Source organism: Teleopsis dalmanni, chromosome X, assembly GCF_002237135.1.
Source record: "Teleopsis dalmanni isolate 2A chromosome X, ASM223713v2, whole genome shotgun sequence".
In the NCBI taxonomy this organism is placed as follows: Eukaryota; Metazoa; Arthropoda; class Insecta; order Diptera; family Diopsidae; genus Teleopsis; species Teleopsis dalmanni.
The window spans coordinates 22,724,831-22,741,978 of record NC_051848.1 but is presented as its reverse complement, the minus strand read 5'-3'; the positions used below and the strand labels follow the sequence as shown (position 1 = coordinate 22,741,978).

At 31.0% G+C, this 17,148-nt stretch overlaps 1 pseudogene; it reads left to right on the top strand.

Moving 5' to 3' along the window:
- Positions 1-16,649: 16,649 nt before the first annotated feature.
- Positions 16,650-16,724, top strand: LOC119662820 (annotated as a pseudogene).
- The last annotated feature ends 424 nt before the right edge of the window (positions 16,725-17,148 follow it).

The following is a 17,148-nucleotide window of genomic DNA, read 5'->3' as shown; positions in this document are numbered from 1 at the left end:
TAATTTTAATACAAAAATACAAAAAAAAAATTTAATAGCTTATTAACTTAAAAAATTAAAATTTACAAAACAACGCAAATGCGAAACACATAGCACAACAACAACAACAACAACAACAACAACAACAAACAATAACAGAAATGGGTGCGCTAAACTCATTATCGAACCAATTGATCGCACATCAGGCATATTAGCTCCAATATTTTAAGATCTCATATGTGACGAAAATTTCTACTTATACCAAGTAAAACATAAGAAAAATAAATAAACAAAACAAAAACAAAAAAAAATGAAAAGGCACTATATCCACCTAAGTATAAACACAACAACAATAACAAAAAATGTATTAAAAAAAAAATCAAAAAATAAAAAAATAAAAAGATGCACGACAATTGTTGTTAAATTAGATCATCAGCTTCGAACTTTAAGCAAAGCTAAAATATAGGCTCACGTGTCGTTTTATGAGAGCCAGTCAACAATAATAACAACAACAACAACAACAATAACGGCAATAGCAGCTACAGTGCCATTATCAATAACAATAGCAATAACAATAATAATAAAAGCAACAACAACAACAATAGCTACTCTATATTAAAACTAAGCAGACAGTCCCAAAAATTAAAACAAAAATAAAAAATTAATATGCACGCATGAAAGCTTGTTTCGTTTAACAAACGAGCACACACACACACACACACACATTAACACAACATGTATCCACATGCAAACGAACAAATATGAAACAAAACGATATTTAACCAAATATTATATTTGATTGTTTATTATTGTTTATAAATATTCTTCTTCTTGTTTCGTTTTGTTTTGTTTATATGTATTTTTTTTTTATTGCTGAAATTTAAGCAAGCCTGGGCCAAATTGAAATCGAATTAGATATGTACATATGCACTTCCACATAACATTTTCCTAGGCGAAAATGATGTACATACGCAACGCAACGGTCGCTTCAAAGGGCTGGTTGGCTTCACTTTGTGAATTTTACAAAGTGTGCGCTACAGTTAAGGAGTGGGTGTGCATTGTACTACACATAAAAATTGTGTAAGTATGTACATCGGCTTTTAAAATATATGAAATATGTATATGCAAAAAACATTTATTGAAAATCCTTGAGGGTTTCAATTAAGAAACCCTCGTTTTTCGTTTTAAATTAAAAAGTGTGAATGTTGTTCTCTATATATAGTACTAAATATAGTCCTTAAATACTCAATTTACAATGTAAAAATATGTAAAAATTTTAAGAATGTTATTTTGAAAGAGCTATTATAGATAATGTTATTTAATTATTGGCTTAAAATTTCAGCCTTGGGAATGTAAAATTTAATACAATTACCTTCAAATGCAAAGCTTCTAATAACCAAAAGAATAAAAGAATTACAAGAATACATATAGCGAATAAAGTCTACATACACCTTAGGAATTTGGATATGTGATAAAGAAGCACAATATAAATAAATATTTTAAATTAAAATTTTTACATACATATATACATTCGTATGTATGTATATTTATGCTTTGAATTCTTTAGTTTAAATAGTAAAAGACAAAAATTGTATTCGTCTGTGCATTCTGGAGATAACGGGATAAAAGTGTCCCTGCCTGTAAATAGAATCCCCATAAAGTCTGCGTACAGTTTGTTTATTTAGATAATACCGTTAAGCAGTATTGTTCTTATTTTTGCTCACTTGGTAGTATTGAGCATTTGAATTGAATGCAGCGAGGGCAGTGATTAATTAATTTTTAAGTAGTAACTATTTCAAAGTATGGAATCAAAGGGTAAAGAAATCAGTGTGTACGAAAGAAAAATAATTATTGCACTATGAAAAGATGGAAAAAGATGGCAAAGTTTCCGAAAAATTGGTGAAACTATTCGAAGAACGCATTCATCAACTTCAAAAAAACCAGGCCGTCCAAAAGTTTTATCAGTCCGAGAAGTGTACGCAAGACCATCACGGTATACTTCTATACAAATATACGAATTCCAATATCATTATTAAAAACTTGAAAAAAAACCAGACCGTCCAACAGTTTTATCAGTCCGAGAAGTGTAGGCAAAACCATCACTGTATACTTCTATAGAAGTTTAGCAATTCCAATATCTTTATTGAAGACGTTAGTGGAAGAAAAGTTCAAACTTTTGGGGTTGAAAATCTTTGTAGAAGAAAGATTTAAATAATTTTTTAATAATATATACATATATGTAATCTTTTCAGAATCTTAAAATACACTATGGAACAACTTTTGCACTTATTCACTTCCGATATAAAGTTTAAAGTAAGTGAATTACAAATAGGTCAAACGACAACAAAAAAAATACACTCATCTGCTATTACAATAATATATAATATGTATGTATATATTTTTAGTACTTTTCACATTTTAAACTTCATCAATTGTGGATTAAGATCTACAAACTCACATGAATAACTCATAATCAGAATTCAACGGAGTTTTTATAACATAACTCTATGTCTATGTAATGACAGACATTACACTAATTAGTGTTTTATCAAGCAAATAGGAAGATTTTAAGTTATAATTTGTATTCCTGACTTGCAGAAATAAAATTAGACGTCAGTAAGTGACATCAAGGAAAACAATTTGTTGTTATAGTAAAGATAATATCAAGTAAACTACCTTATCAAGGAACTCTATCTGGTAGCTTTATAAGTAACTGCAACTTGTGATATTACTTAAAAAAATTGGGAGTTTCCGACATTGATGTCTGTTATTTTGGATAAGTGTTTTTGCTTTAAAGTTTTAAAACATTAGCTTCTGACTTAAACCAAGAGTGTAAGAGTTGAGTTAGTGGCGTCAAGTAAAACGATTTGTTATCCTAATACAGTAAATATCAAGTAAAATATCTTAGCTATGTAGGGCATATTTAAAGAACTTTAGTTGGTTACTTTATAGATTACTGCACCTTGTGAAATCGCTTAAATTAATTGAAGCTCTCAGATACTGATATATGTACATATATCGCTTTTGTGCATTGGATATTGAAAACTTAGGACACATTATAAGTAAATGTGCAACTCTTAACAGGCATAGATCGTGTTGTGATACATATATGTATATAAATTATGGATCAACAAACCTGAAACTGTGCTAAAATGTATAAAAAGTTTATACACACAAGATTAAGGATCAATGCTATACATAATAGATCCATTCAAATCATAGTGTTTTCTGCTGTTAAATAATATCAATAGCGTACTTAAGAGAGAGATCTTCTAATTCAAATTCCTTTTAAAATAATTTGGATCATTTTACAATAGATATAATCAATTTCTTCTGTTAAATGATTTTATATGAACTCTTTATTAAGTAAGTAGAGGAGAATTCCTGCTCTTATGGTAAGCTGTGGTAAGGAAAAAAATTTTTCTTCGGTGGCTCACTTCTAATACTTTATCATCAATGCAAAACTGTGTGAATATCGGGCGAAAGAAAATAGAATTTCGTCGCCTTTTGTTTACTACTTTTGAGTCGCAATGCTGCGTTTATTCTTTCATAGTCCAGATGTCGCCAAAAATATTCGTTTTTGCTTGTGTTTGCATTCCAAAAAAAAACCCAGGCATAAAAACTAAGGAATAAAGGCGCCTAGTTTAGGTTGTTTTCAATCTTAGGTGCCAGAACATGCGAAGTGAAAGTGCTTTTGATGAAGTGGGGGGTTGATGTCTCTTTGACGATTTTGAAGAACAATTTTCGAAAATACATACACATATTCAAATACATATTCAAAAACCATATTTTTAATTTTAATAATTTTTATGTTTAATTCTTTTATACTAATAATTAATATTATAACTTTATCTAATAAGCTAATATAAAAATATGTACATACCATATGTATGTTTATAATGTCTATATTATAAAAATATGTACATATGTACATACATATGAATGTATAAGGGTCAAATTTTCAATAAAATATTTGATTCATAAAAAAAACGGAATAAGTGTTATTTAACTCGGAATCGATATGGAAATAAAAATTTTGATAACCCACAAGAGTGATTTCAATTTCAGGCTTTTGTCAACAAATTTCAATCTTAGGTGAGCCTTGTATTCCAGTGCCAATAACTTACATAGCATTATGAAAGAAAATATTACAGTAACTAAAATGGTTATAGGGTATCAATTCAAATTTTCACATGATTACCTTATTACAATGATTCTAAGGATCGATCCATTAAACCCTGTAGGTTTATTGTGTTTTCATATAAAATTAAAGTGTTTTAAAACCACTTCAAAATTTAATATAATGAACTCTAAGATGATTATTGAGGTTACGTCCTTTACTTGATGAAGATCAGATTTCCACAAGTAAATATAAATAAATAATATAAAAGAGGGTGGAAAATTTAAAATTAGCAATAAAAACAAGAATTATTGAATTAAATCTGAGAGCACTATGATCAATTTTTTTATCTGATGATATACTTTTTATATGACACGTGTAAATCTGTTATCACGGCAGTCAGTGCCACGGCTTCCGTTTTTCTGACCAATTGAGGTTTCATCCTCTAATGGGAGTACGCTGGTGGTTGTGGCTAAAAAGCAAAGTTACATGGGTAGAATGTCTGTATGTAATACTTTTATTTGGTGTGAAGTTGAATTTTCTAACTTTGTACTGTGCACCAAAGAAAAGAAGAGCTGTGGGATAGGTCTCTATAGCTCCCAAAGAGAAAGTATAGGAGGAGGAAGTATAGTTCAATTGGTACTTGCGAAATTCTTTGAAATTGCAATTGGAGCGTTTATCGGCACATTAAAATGAAACGTGTGCTAAGAGCACTGAGATGTTAAGCGTTATTGACAGGTAATCATGTTAGAAAACTAGGGACTCTGTATATCTGTCTCTTCTGGTTTGATATAAGGTTTTGAAAATGCTTGTGACAGTATTGCTCGATTAGCTCAAGTACGTTGTCGTATGAGAGCTTCAGAAAGGTAGTGTCTCTACTGCTGTTTCCTTGATGTATGCTATGTCGGCAACATTGAAGACCATAGCGCCCAGTACTAAGTTAGCATGATTTACCATAATTATCAATTCGGTTTATTTTTGCGGTATGGCATTTAACTTATGAGACTGATCTGTTATGTGTGATTTTGCTATGTATGTATGTATGTATGTGTGTATATGCATATGTTCCCTCTCTGTGTGTGTGTGTTTTTGTAAATTTCGCGCTTTAGAAAACCTATAAGTAAGCAAATTTTTTTCTCGTGACAAAGAAATGCGCACGTTATCAGCAAATCTCCATTTCTGAGCGTTCGTTCGGTTATTCGTTGGTTGGCTGCTTAGCTAACCTGGTTGGCTGCACTGTTGGGTTGAATTTGGAAAGTTTTCGTCTGCTTTAAATTTGAAATTTAAAAAAGTTCACCAACACTGTGAACTACAAAAAGGAACATTTTATCTTTGCATATTCATAAAGTTTGATCTGTTTCAGTTCATTGTTTTTTTTTTCATCTTAAATATTTATTTATTTATTATTTTTTTTTTTCAAACCCAATTTCATTTGACTTCTTTCTCCATTTATTATTGTTTTTATTTATTTATTTTAGCTTTAATTTTTTTCTTAATGCTTAAAAGGCAGGTTAACAATAAGCATTTGCATACATAGACACATACCCAGCTTTATTTTAGGTAGGAGACTTAAAAGCTAAACAGTTTAAGTGATGGAGAGATTTTACCAGAAATTGTCATATATTTTGGTTAATTGTTTTTTATTGTATATAGATGGAAATAAATATATGCAAGCAAATTAAATATTTTATAATAAATGTTTGTAGTAAGAGCTTTGAGACAATGAGATTCTTAGTTTCTACTAATTGGGCACGATTATTATATTCAGGGCTTTGCAAATTGAAGTCGATTTTTTGCAAAGTCTATCATTCTGAGTATTTTTTTCACGTATTTTTTACTTATCAATATAATTTGGTTCTAGAGATGCTGGGCGTTAAAGTTGTAAATTTTTAAATTGATTAAATTACAGTCTTTTTAAACCTTAATCAAAATTTCATTGACTTCTTCACCCGAACACGGGCTAGAGCGTGGAATATCTTTTATCTATAAATTTTAAGAATAAAACCAATTGAATTATATCCTGATTATTAAAGTGATAAGGTTCTTGAGTACAAGAAGTAGAAATCTTTTCATGCCTTTATGTTTTATTATACTTGAGATCGATTTCAGAATCATAATTTAAATCTCAATATTGCCTAAAGTAATGTTTAAATAATTAAATTTATTTGTTTAAATAATGAATATAAAAGCGACCCATTAGATGTACTTTATGTACAACTCTCCATGTACCTCAAGAACGCCTTAGATAGAATAATGTAGACTAAATCCATCCTATCGAATTTATATAATTTAATAGATATTTTATCTTTACCGATGAACAGTCTGATGAGCTGTCAAAGAAATACTTTCCTAAAAACCCACATATCATTTCTAGACGTCAACGCCGGGTATTCACAGAGAAAGTGTTGTATGGTTTCTTTTTGCTGCAGAGTTTCTCTACGTGGGTTCTTATACAGCAATGATCAGAATGAACTGCTGTAAGTCTCGCAATGTATACACGATTGCTTTTAATGAGTTCCCAAGATCTAGTTTAATTGTAGGAGGGCCATGTTAACGGGGAAGTTACACGAAAGCAACCCTCACTGGTTGCTTCAAGATATGGTATTGAACACAATTGCTAGTCAATTAAACATTAAGTTACAGTTAACATGAATGTAGCCAAAACATAAGTGAGTGAGGGCCACATTTGAAGAAATCTTCCTTTGTATAAACTAACGACCAGAAAAAACGTTGCTGTATTGAAATAAATAACATCTATTCGTATCTATTTGAATTATATTCACAGTCATGAAATCAGGAATCTGGTTTTTACAATTGCCATAACATATTCTATGACCCATGTCTTTGCTATCGGTATAGCACAATTATCCGAAAACCTATGGGATGTCTTCTTATTATGTTAGAAAATATTATGCACTTTTAATGAAGGACCACTGCAGGAAAGATGTTTTTGACATACTAAGCTGTTCAAGTAGAAAACTGGAAAAAGGGGATTAGTAGTTGTAAACTTACTTATTTTGGATGTACTTATTCTAACGATCGTTCAATTTATGTCTCTTCGTTTTTTTTAAAGGTCTGCCAAAAATCCAATATTTTCAGATATAACCTATTCGCTTGATCAAAATTATTTTTTACAAAAGTAGTTTTATAGATATGGGAAAAATCAGGACTATGTCAGTATTTCGATGGATAACGGTAATTTTTTTTTTGTTGACCACTTTATGTTCTCAAAAATTTTCGCATGTAATGATGTAGATGTAGATGTATGTAATGATGTGTAGATATACAAACTGGTAAAACACAGTTTGTAAGTAATTTACTAACAAAATTCCGCTTGTACCGCGATACAAAAAATTTTTCTTGACTGATTTTGTTTCTTTTTTGATTTAGGATCATGTTAATAGGCCAGGACAAAGTCTCAAGAAGGCAGACAATCTCTTTTATCTTTTCCAAAAAGCTTCAAATGTTAATGATAAAATCGTATTACGTTGTGTATTACAATGTGTAATCGATTGTTATAGCTCTTTAAATCCAGAAACAAAATAAATGTGATTTTGTTAAATTTCACTCGTTTAAATGACGATCTTCCAGAGTCATATCCTTAATTCAAGTTTTAGACATTCCTTATTTGGATCGGTTTTAAGATCTTTGCACGATGTTCAACAGTTTCTATTGCAATATTAAAAAATACACTGGTAAGACGTTCTACAGTGTGACAGAATCCAAATTAGATGATCAAAATTAGGTATTTTCTGAACCAGTAGAGATATTAAAATGAAATTTTTATTAAATGTAGTTTTTGAGATAGTCAACTTCTTCATTTTTTTGAATATCTCAAAAATTGTTATAGGTAGAAAACTGAAATTCAAGATATGAAATACTTGTACTATATCACTGAGGCTTGAAACGTTTATATATTCTCATATGGAAATAGTTCCGGGGCTTTAGTTCTACTACCGGCACCCCATTATTGAACAATCTAGTGCAGTTTGGATGTAATAAACTTTTATTCTTAATTTCTGAATAAACAATATCTCTGACTGGTACTATATCGCTTTCTGGACTTAAAGAAGAAAATGCGAATCCTTTCTTAGCTGATTGGTGCATAAACTCATAGAGTTCAATTAAAAAAATATGGGGTGGTGTTTATTGTACTGATTTATCTTATTTTATGCATTTTATTAATCTATTTTGCATTCCATTAGCTGTGAATGTGAATATTTAATTACGTATTAACAAGTGAAACTTAATTCATTAAATGTATCCAATTTTTTTATGTTTTTCTTTTGCGGTATTGTGTTTTTTTTCAGCCATCATTCCATTAGAAAGTTTCATTCGAACCAATTTAAGACAGTAAACTGTAAAGCCGCCCTTCATGCCGTAACGTCGTAACGCTGTACTATCACTGTACTATCGCTGTACTGTCGCTGTACTGCCGCCGTACAGCCGCTGTGCCGTTTGTAGGTAAAGTTATCTAAACACCATCATCACGCGCACTAATTTTATTTCCTACCTTGTACGGTTAATCCTCATTCATGTAGTCGCATTCAAAATATGGTCTTAAATTTCTCGACGTTGCTGCCGGATCGGTTAGTGCACTGCTGATCTGTAGCTCTGCCGCACTGCTGCTCATTTCAATTTGTGTCTTTAGATTATTGATAGGAATTTTCTCTACATTTTTAAGCACTAAGTACACATACTTATAACGCAGTATATTCTATTATTGCAGATTATTTTTCTGGACGATTTTTCCTTTGCGGTTACTGGCTGCCATACAAGATGTTGGGTTCATCTTGTAGTTAAAGCATCGTAATCCACTTTTTTTCTGTCTCTTCAATGTAATCCTATATTTCGAAGCAACAGTTTTGTGGTTCATCTTCTTTTTACTTCATTACGCACATGCATTACATGTGCAACTTTAGAAATTTACTGCTTGCAACATTTAAGCATGCATCTGCTGCAATAGTGTCTTCTATTATTGAACTTGGCGAAATGGCAGAGTAATGTGTGCTCCAATTCGCATTGCTACATATGTTTGAACACTATCTCTGCATAATGTATCCAATATAGTGGCTAGTACCCAAAAGTTTATTATTGTTTCTTCTTATTAAAATATGGTACACTAAAAACAATAATTCGGAACGAAATAATCGGTTATTGGTATATGGACTCTATGGACTTTAAATATATTTCAAATATTTTTTCAAGTTTATAGGATTACTTGCAGAGAGTTCACGCGATTTCACATTTTGAAATTAATATTGAAAAGAACTTTTTATTAAAGATGTTTTCTTTAAAGTGCTGGAAATTCAATCGTAAATTAATATAACTTATTATTAGGGAAGTTGACTTAACGTGATTAACATATTTCTTAGGGTTATATGGATTATATGCTAACAGATAGCTGTTCTAAAGTCTTTAAATTCGCTACAAATTAAACTAAAAAACAGTTTTTGACTGCAACACAACTTTGAACGAGATGTTAACTCAGCTTGACATTCCCTTCTCCGGGTTCACGGCAGCAAGACGTGGTACTATAGAAAATCAACCTAAATATCTGAAAATCTGAACCAATCGCAGGCATCATGCAATCCTTTGTTGATATCTTTCTGTATTGAGCAGTTCAAAACATAATGAGAGGACTAAATAGTATGAGGATTATGTAGGGAAGTTGGTTAAGGACGAAATTCGACAACATGACATTCATTAATCTCATTGGTATGTCACATAGCCATATTATTCGTGTATTGGTTTTGCAGTTGTAAAAAAGAGAAATAATTTAATACAAACCTAATTAGTCACTGTGTGATGTAGATTAAATTGTCATAGGCTAACTTTCTAGAAGATTCAGCGGCAGATAAAAATTCAGCGGCTTTGCGGAATTGGTCATGTCGTGCGAATAGAGTAAAGTAGAAAGGTGTTTGATTCCGTATCCATAGATAGAAAAAGTGTTAGAGGGCTTCCAAATCTTCGGTAGAAGTACCAAGTGTTCAACCATTTACGAACGCTTGGTATTAGCGACTGAGGACAGCCAGCCACTGATCTAGCTGACTGGCGATGGCAGCAGCATACGGCCAACGACGACTTATGTCTGTAATGGCCAACTAAGTGAGTATGATAAGTATGTGAGATAGTTGGTATTTCGTGCAAGGTTTCAGGATTTGAACAAAACTTCAACCAGTTATTTACACCAATAATTTTACTTAGAGAATAGGTGTATACACTAAGTAGATATCTATTTAGTCACTGTGCAATGCGTGTGTGACGTAGATTAAAATTTTAGGGAATTACTTTCTAAGGGATTTTAGTCAACCAGAGGATCTTAGTAGAATCATTACGGGATTATTGACCGGTTACTGTAGATTGAATTATACCTAACGAAATAAGAAACTCAATACAACTCAGACTGCAAATACTGTAGAGAAGAGAGAGAAACTGAGTACCATGTGCGTGGGGGAGTGCCCGGCACTGATGCACATGAATTATAATGATTCAAGACAAGGAAAGATAGGCTCTATACTGACTTTCATTAAAGAAATTGTACTTGTAGAAATACTCTAATCTGACTAAGGGGCACAATAGATCTTTTAGGTCGCGGTGCATTACTCCTTTTCAAATAATAATAATAATAACAATAGTCAATCATAAGATTACTCCTTAAAGAGCATTTTAAGTTCCATTCACACTGTTTCGTTTTTAATCCATTGTGGTTTGAATGGCATTACAATCTCGTCAATACAGCTAAATGGACTCTCAGTATCGTTGTTATAACCTATGTACCTACCAATCCATTGTTAGGTTTTTTCTATCATTTCATATTTTATTTCTGATTTTTTATAAAGCATATATTTTCTTGATTTGATTTTTCATTTTTATCCTGCTATATCTTATATCTTTCTTACATCTTCTTATAAACAGATACGTTTTCAACTTTCTATGAATTTGTTTGCTCTGTGTATTCGGAAATTCTAGATGAACTTTTGCATTTGCAAATTTTTTCACAACAAAAAAAAAATAAAAATAATCATGGCACATTTAAAATACGCACGTATTTAGCAAAACTTTTATTTCCTGAATTGACAATTCGCTAATTTGTGTTTATGTTGCTATTCGTTATGGAGCCAAGTGAACCCACAAACTAAAAACAAAAGCCAATAAAAGCAAAACAAAAACAAAAAAAAATAGTTTATTTTTCTTATTTATTTAGTGTGTGAGTAAAACAACAACAATAAGAAGCACAACAAGAAGAAGCAAAAGAAAAAAAGCAAAAAAGGATGATGACAACGACGAAGAAGAAGCATTAGACAAGCGATATTATCGTACTAAGTATTGAGCGTGGTTACAATTCTTGGCATTTGGCAAAGAAGGTGGAAAGTGTATAATCGCAACAACCGTACACACATGCGCACACCAACATATGTAAGTATTTGCAGGCAATCGATAACGCACGCACGCATCAATGTATGTATTCGCCGCATTTGAGTATTGTCGAGAAAATTGTTTCGCCAATTAGTTGGGTTGCGTATTGTACGGCATAGTTTTACACGTACAAAACTGCACACCGCACTCTGCACACTCTACACTGTACACTGCACATTGATGAGCTGTTGTTGTTGTTGTGTTGTAATTGTTGGTGTTTGCTACTTAAGCACAATAACTGTGCAGGCTGCCATTTGCCGCTTAACTAATGCCGAATCCACTGAAATGGTTAGGCACGGTGCAGATCATTAGCGAGAGATGCTGATGGTGTTATTATTTGCACGTTTTGTGTGAAACACTTTTTTTTGTTTTTTATTTTTTCATTTTTTTTCTTTTTTTGTTTTTTTTGTCAATTTTTGTTATTATTTGTACTGTTGTTTTTAGTCAACAAGAGAGATTAAAGTGGCCTTTAGACATCAACGCGCGTTGACAAACACACGAAGTCTTCTCTCTCCATTACACATTAAATTTACCAACAATTTTTAAAACACACCCCCAAAAAATAATACAAACATTTTTCACTCATTAGTATGAAAGCAATCGCTGAAGTGTAAACAGTAAGTACCTATGCGTATTTTTTAAGAAAAATAATTTTTTTTTATTTGAAGTTCAAAATAAAATTGAAGTTTACCTTTAAATTTAAATACTAAATCAAAAATTCATATTTCTTCGGTTAAATAGTAAAAAATATAAACCAGTCATTTGAGATTTTAGTCAATATTTCTACCTGTAAAATTTTATAAATAATAAATTTTTCGCAGGTAAACAATTCAAATAACATTTAAAATATAATATTCTTTGTAATTTAATGTTTGGTTATTTATATATTTTTAGTAACCCAAGGTTATTAATATTTTAATTCTTCTTAATAAAATGTTTTGGAAATTAAAAAATTTTACCTAGGTAGAAAATACAAATATTTAAAATAAAATTCATTCATATTTGCAAAGCATCGCATTCTAGCGACAAATCATGCGTGCATTTAAACGATGTTTACGCTTCCATTTCTCAAAATAAATAAAATTTTGCATGCCGACCAAATCCGACTGTATATGCAAAAACACGAGCGTGTTTGAAGAAATATCAAAATTTTTTGATTTTCGTCAACACATTTCTTAAAATTTCAAATGTTACTATTACACAAACAAATTTCGCATTTCACAAAGTAGGAGAAAAGTAGGAGAAAAAAATTCTCATGTGAGAGCGATTTTTTAGTATATTTGTTGTTTTATCTGGGGCGTGTTTAAAAAATTTTTAAAAAATTGTTTGTGTAATGGCAAGCGCGCGTTGACAACGAGCGTTGATGTCTAAAGGGCCCTTAACATGTGCAGATAAACGCTGTGGGAGGTGAAGGTGGCAGTTTAAGTGGCAAAAGTGCGTAGAGAGAGTCATTTTTTTTACTTCAATATTGCTTAACTACTTACACATATGTATGTATGCATGTATGTATATTATTATCTGCAGTTTTAATGAGTTTTTGTTGAAATTTTGCGATATACTTTTTTTGATTTACACTCGAATGTTCATATAAGTGCACCAATTGGTTCATATTAGAAAAATTTTACAAGGTATTATCATGAAATAGATCTCTCTGTTCCGATATGATTCATTTTGGCACAGAACAATAATGATCAGTACTTATAATAGTGATCATAGTGATGTATTCTTCATTTCTCAATACAATCAACTTAAAAAAAAATTTAATAAACAATTAATTGACTGCCCTAAGTGTGAACTATGCTACTGTGTCGATCTAAGTCGGTCAGCAAACGAGTTGCATACTGCCCCAATCCAAACTTGCGAAATCTTTACTAAGCAAGGTAGATTTAAAGAAACTTATCCGGTTACATTATAGGTTATCCAACCTGTGATAGCAGCGAAATAATTTAGGCGTAAATCATAAGATCCTAAATTATACCAAGAGTGTTTGAGTAGAGTTACTGTCGTCAAAAAAAAAAAACAATTTCTTGCCCCAGCGAAGTGAATACCAAGTAAAACATTTTCACTGAGTAGATAAGCTTGAGGAACTCTATCTGATTATTTTACACGTCACAGCAACTTGCGATATCACTTAAATAAGTTGCATACTGCACTAATGAGAACTTGCGAAATATTCTGACCACCTGACATTTTTCATTACTAATTATTGTCTGCAAAATTTCTTGAACCTAAAAATATGATTGACTTGCGTCTAAAAATCGTGTGGGTTATTGTGAGTACTGAAATAGAGTATGAAGTGTTGAACACTCACTCTAAGCCTGTGTTTCACCACATCCAACGTACGTACCTCAAGGGGCCTATTGGAAATTACCTTTAAATTCATGTTGTGAACAACGGAAAGTCTCATAACTTACGAATTTATGTATTAATACATTAGTGAAAAGAAAAGAATTACTTAAAAGAAAATTATTATTTTGAGAAGGCCAAAGAAAAGAATTAATTGAAATATTATTTTTAAAAGGGTGAAGACAACAGTTTGTCTTTCGTCGAGAAAGTATAAATATTTGACTGATCTTTTTTAGCTATTCCCTATTATATTACGTAGAAGGGGTCATTGGATTTTTAAAGCCTTAAGTCGAAAAGTAATGTAGAATAAATAACAAAAGAATTGCAAGGAAGAAGAATATTTAAGAATTAAAAATAAAAATGAGAAAAAATTTAATGATACATAGTCTCTTATCAAATATATCAACATCATTGATATATGATAACATACTGATCATCATTAACAATGTGAGTTTTGGTTACATCTTACATGATGATGTGGTTTTTTTTTTATTTGCACTGTAGTTGTTACAGCATCAAATGAATTTTTATATGGTTAACTATATTCCTTAATATTATCTCTTCTCTTACCGCTTGTTTCTAATTGAACTTTCCGTCATCCAGTACTCAGTCTAGTTAGCATTGCTTTGGCGCCGTGATATCGGCGCCGTAATATTTGTTCTGTGGATGATACTTTTTTATTCTGAGGACATGTTTTTCACACTGGAGACGTTGCGATTTTATAAATGTTATCACATTTTCTTCTTTAGTAATATAAAAATAAAATAGTTCATAACTCTGGATTGCTTCTTCTTTTAGAGACTGTAGCGAAACAAGGTCAATGTTAGAGGCATGTAAATAAAATCAAAATTTATTATTTTAGTACAATATTTCTTTACAGATCTTAATATTTGCTGTCATAGGCAGAGGACAAAAATTGAATTTAATGTTTTAACACGAAAATGAAAAGTGTTGCAGTAAAGCATAAGAAAGTAGAAATGTTCACTACTTTAGCAGTCTAGTAAACCATCACAAAAATTATAGCTGTATTTATTGTGATGTGATGAACACATGATATCTATTGAAATGTGTAGCTACATATATTATAACGCACATACATATTTAAATTTGAATGTGTGTTTTCTTTTATCCTCCCTCAAAAATGCCTAACCAAAATCAGACGCATATCAAATTTCCGAAATCAACCTGTTTCTCAGCTACTGGGTTCTACATTTTTTTCAAAATTTTCTTTTTTATTTTTTTATTATTTAATACATTAATATTATCTTATGTTTGGAGTAAATCAAATAAAATATAAATTTCATGATTTCTCCCTTTTAGAACATCGAAGATTTGTGGTTCGAATTGCTGATACCTAGAATGCGGAATAAATAAAATTAACAAAAGGAAGAGAAAAAAATGACAGGATCACATCAATACTTGTCACTCACATCAACACCACAGCCACTCGAATTCCCACAGCATTTGTTAGCACACACATAGAGACTGAGGTCATGAGAATAGGAATGAATCTTCAATTTGGTATCCAAAATTTTTCAATTTAAAATTTCTAATTTGAATTGTATTAAAAGAAGTTTTTTTTTACAGAAATCATCGGAAGTGAAACCGTTCGAGATCAGGAAAAATTCTAATCAATTTTCAACAGGATATACACAAACATGAGTTGTCGTTTGTCTGCTACTGTCGCTCCCTTCGGTGTGTTTTAACAGGACTTTGATTAATGCAGCACACCTTGGCAATCGTGTCCGCTAAAATGTTGGGAAATGGGAGCAGTGGCCGCGTTGCCGGCGTAATGAGCAGTCGGAAGCGTATTCTTTTAATATTTGGAGTATGTGGAATATTTTAATAAATTTATTACTTGGGAAAATATGCTTAAGGATTACTTGCTCCTGTAGGATAGATTAAATTTATGATTTGTGTATTATTTTGATTTCTCAGGGTTCTTCAATTTATGATATGTTGAGTAGAGTATTAAGTTATTGCATTTTAAATGATCGTATTCGTATAACTTGTAAAAAATATTTAGTTTATAAATAAATGCATATATACATAAATATGTGTTTTTTTCGATAAGTACTATAAGCAGTATTGTTTAATATATTCTGAAATCTATTTATTATATTACGTTTGTTTATACAATACAATTTTTTAGAATTCATAATGTTCTAATTATGAGATTTCATGAATTTTGAGTTATATTAAAATCAGGGATTAAAAATATAAGCTATTTCAAAATTTTATAAGAAAAATAGCAGCCACAAAAAGTTATCTGAATTCTAATTGAAGTATGTAGTTAACATTCTAATAACATTTATCTCATATATAATACATATTTTATATATACTAACTTTTTAAAATCGAACTCATATATACAATTTCAGGATGTATATATATATCGGGTATTTTAGCTACGTGAGAACAATATCGACAACTGTGGTTTGATAGCTGAGAATGTCAAACTGTGTTGGCATTATTGTTCAGTAAGGTTTAGCAATTCATCCATTCATCGTTTAACGCTAGAACAACGCTTCCAAACTGTGTATAGTTACCATGAAAAAAATAAATCTTGTCGCGAACTTTATAGAGCACTTCGTCCATTTGACGATCAACATAATGAACCAAATAGAATCCTAAAGCCGTTAACGAATCACCATTGCATTCATTAAAATTAACTGTTTGGTGTGGTTCACACGCTGGCGAAGGAGCTGACGTTACGATGACCGTTATCGAGACATTCTGACTTAATTTTTGTTTTCAAATGCTAATCAATTAAACATAGACTGACAAGACTGTACTTCACAGGATCATTTCTGTAGTCAGTCTTCTTTTATTTTAAATTCAAAGTAAAACCACCACATAGACTGACAATAGCAACTTGCCATACAGTTCGCTTAACAATCGATTTATGGAGAAATCAATTTGGTAACAACTTTATTTCCAGAAGTGGTTTGTTAACTGCCCCCCTCGTTCGTGCGATTTTACGCCTTTCTTTTACATTTTATGAGGCTATGTTAAGTCATTGGTTTATGCCCGTAAACCAGTAGCTCTTAAAGCATTGGAAGCCAATGTTTATGCCACCATTGACGTCATGTGACCACATTTATTGCAAAGAATAGTCAAATTAATTGCAAGATTAGTTTCCAGCGAATTAATGCCGAAAATCATGTATAAAAAAATAAATGCCATGAAATTATCTAATAGATTATAATAAAAAATATAGAATTTCATTCCAACAATATTTCTCTCTTGTATTAAAATTTTAAGTTCTTCTAAGAATTAATTTT